Raw genomic sequence first — 3,705 nt, 5'->3', positions numbered from 1 at the left:
AATTTGCCACCTTTTCACTATAAACCTTTTCTGTTCAGAAGAATAAAAACAGAAGTAGAACGTAATTGCTATTCTTTCAAAATTACAAAAGGTGTTTTTAGCAGACGATGGTCTGTTGTAACATCCTGGCAATGATGATGAACAATTAGAAACTCATACTAAAAGTAATGTAGCTAGGGAGCGGGTGATAGGACAGTCCTCCTCGAGGTAGCACTTATTGGACTGCTGTATAAGCCTGTATAAGGAGCGGAGGCTGCAAACTTAAGGGTTGACCCGAGATGCATACACTCTAGTTGTGCCACTAGCATTATCATTGATTTGTAAACTTCCTGTCTCTAAAATAAAGCTGTTCTTCGTCAGCTTATCCGAGGCTACACCCCAGGCTACCAACAACCCTCTGAAGACTAAAGCAAACGATCAAAAAGAAACATTGATCCAAAAGAAAGGATATGTTTTTCCCACTTTAATCGTCGTGTCTATCCTGCTTTCTTCAGAGAATGATGGGCTTTGTTCTAGTCTATTTTGGGTTGCTGGTGCACTCGAAGGTGGCCGATGAGTCTAATTTAAGCTATGAAGGATCTTCTGCGAGTTGGGCAAGTTGTTCCTTGAGAGAGATCTGGTCTGGGTTGGAATTGCATCTCCTTCTTCATTTTTCTTCCAGTTCTTCGCATTTGTTTGTCTCGAATGTAATTGCTCCTTCACAGATGATGGATCTCCAGAGGTTTCGGTCATTAGTATTTTCTTCCCAGTTGTTGAAGTCGATGTTACATTTTTTCGTGTTGGCCTTCAACAGATCCCTGTATCTCTTTCTGTCCTCCTTTCTTCCTTTTCTTTCTTTCATTTTTCCTTCTTTCAACTAACGATAGATCTGTTTTGGTAAACGGTCATCAGACATTCGAACGACATACCCACTCCAACTCAGTTGACTCTTGATAACACTTTAACAGATGCCATAGAAAATAACGTCCCATATATAAATGTTTTTTGTTGGTAGCCCTGAGGTCTCCACAAAGTCATATTGCAATTGAACACTTACTGAGTTGGAGGAAGTATGTCTGAGTCAGCTAATTATCACGATTGTATCTACAGCACTGGGCACATTTCTCTACAGAATGGCTTTACAACTTGTTTAACTTTTCATTTTCCATTTTCCGTTGATGTGGTGGGGACAAGTGAGCTCCATTTTCCGTTGATGTGGTGGGGACAAGTGAAGCATGACTAAGCTTCCAAACGGTGTTAAAATTTAATGATTGAACATGATATGATCGATCAAGTTGTTAGCCCTTAAGTAAACATTGCAAACTTCCGAGACAGGGCAATAGTATTTGCCATGGCTCTATAAACGAAAAAAATTATTAACATATCAGATGGAAAAACAGTTGCCAATATATAGCATTCATTCTTACTATAAATAGCTACATGTTTGGTGTACTTACCCTATATATTTTAATCGTGGAAAAGGGATGTGTTATATACAAGTGGGGAAGCAAAATTTGACTAAACCAAATGAGCTTTGAGTGGAACGAAAATTCGAATAACCTGTTTGCATGAATTTGTATATGAAGATAACATTGTTGTAAAAGCCGATTTTTATATCACTCTACCAATTAAAATTAGGTCTTTTGGCAATACTCAGTTATTTAACCTTTCGCAATTACAGCTTCCAGTTCACGCACCTTATATATATATATCAACTTTTGCCTTTTATCCCTCTGATCCGAGATTGATAAAATGAAGTGCCAATCTAGTTCTGGTCCCTCTCCTCAAAATGCTCACCTTGCACCTTAACAAGAAGAGGTATATATACATACATACATACATACATACATACATACATACATACATACGTACATACATGCATACATACATATATACATATGTGTATGTATATATGTGTGTGTATATATATATATATATATATATATATATATATATATATATATATATATATATATATATATATATATATATATATATATATATATATATATATATACATACATGTGGATGTATGTAGAGTGCAATGGGTAAATTGTCACCATTTTATATTTTTTATTTCGTGCATGCGCATTGTTTGTTTCTGATTTTGGCGACTACATAGTATAGTAGTATCAGTTGGACACCATCTGCGAGAAAAACAGCACCATGACGCAATTCACTCTGCCAGAAATTTGGAAATGACATGCTGTACGGCTTGCCATTCGCACCGGAAGCTCCAATACGAACAGATGATGAACACACAGAACAATTATTCGCTTGCCGTGTCTCCAAAACATGTACCGAGAGTGATAAAAATCAAACATAGTCAACATCATGGTGTTTGGAGTGATCATTAGTGATGGGGACGTTATGCCTCGATTCAGCTTCCCACACAGCCTCAGACTCAATACAGAGGCCTACATCAGGTGCTTGGGTCAAGAGGGTGGCTGCTAGAAGAACCTGTGTCTCGCAACAAGACTCTGCATATTGCCACACAAGCAGGAGAACCCAGTCATGGTTGTCAGACAATTTCTGCGACCACATCACTCCTAACATTTCGCCACCTGGCTCCTCACAGTTAAAACCTCTTGATTGTTATGTGTGGAACGCAGTTGAGCGAGAGACCCACAAAATTCCTTGTAACCCCAAATATGAAATGAAGGCAAGGATTATGGCAGCACTCAGCAATTTAAACAAGGTGACCATCCAGAAGAGCTGCAGGAGATTCCGAAGTCGTCTGGAGGCAGTGGTTAAAGCCAATGGCAATTTCATTGAATATATTTACTCTTTAGTATTTCAAGATATTTTTATGTAATTTTGGTAAATATATCTGTTAAAATAAGATGTCAGTGTTATTTTCATTTTTGCGTAATATATTCACAAAATATATTCACCGCACACTGTGTATATATATATATGTATTTATATATATATGTGTGGGTGTGGGTGTGTGGGTGTGTGTGTATGTATGTATGTATGTATGTATGTATGTATGTATGTATTACAAACGAAAGAGTGTACTCAATACATAAGGACAATTTTAAATGTCATAATGATAACATAAGAGGTTAGTTTTCAAGTTATTTATACCTAGATATCTACCTGTCTATCTCTCAATCTACTTACCTACCTACTACCTATCTACCTATCTATCTATCTATCTATCTATCTGGCAATGGGACTGAATCCGGAACCATATGTTTGGGAAGCAAGCTTCTTACCACACAGCCACGCTTGCACCGGCACACTGCCAGGTAGATAGATAAATAGATAGAAAGATAGGTAGATAGATAGATAGATAGATAGATAGATAGATAGATAGATAGATAGATAGATAGATAGATAGATAGATAGATATCATCAATGGATCATATATTTGAAAAAGAAGCACATTCTAAACATTAGAGTTGTAATGTGTTTATAGGAAATTAATCATATTACCGGTCATAGAGTGGCCAATGGTTTTGCATCCATAAATCGCTTAGCCTTATAGACGACTCATCAGACTCCAGTTTGAAAAGAGGTCATCTGACCCCGGCCAATGGACACTGAACAGTCATTTATAAAGCTAAGCGCTTTATGGAAGCGAAACTATTGATCACTCTATGACCGGCATTATGAACAACTTATAGTAAATACATCACAACTGTAATGTTTAGAGTGTTTCTTTTTAGGATAGGTAATCCGTTGAGGATAAGTACATATATATATATATATATATATATA

General features: G+C 36.7%; 1 protein-coding gene across 2 annotated transcripts in view; it reads left to right on the top strand.

The window, feature by feature from the left end:
• The window catches only part of LOC106883662 (acetylcholinesterase), a 220,706-nt gene that overhangs the window by 151,694 nt on the left and 65,307 nt on the right, over positions 1-3,705 (top strand). The window lies entirely within an intron of this gene.

This window comes from Octopus bimaculoides, chromosome 3 (assembly GCF_001194135.2).
Source record: "Octopus bimaculoides isolate UCB-OBI-ISO-001 chromosome 3, ASM119413v2, whole genome shotgun sequence".
Classification (NCBI taxonomy): Eukaryota; Metazoa; Mollusca; class Cephalopoda; order Octopoda; family Octopodidae; genus Octopus; species Octopus bimaculoides.
The sequence above is the reverse complement of the archived record's forward strand: the minus strand, read 5'-3'. Positions and strand labels throughout refer to the sequence as shown.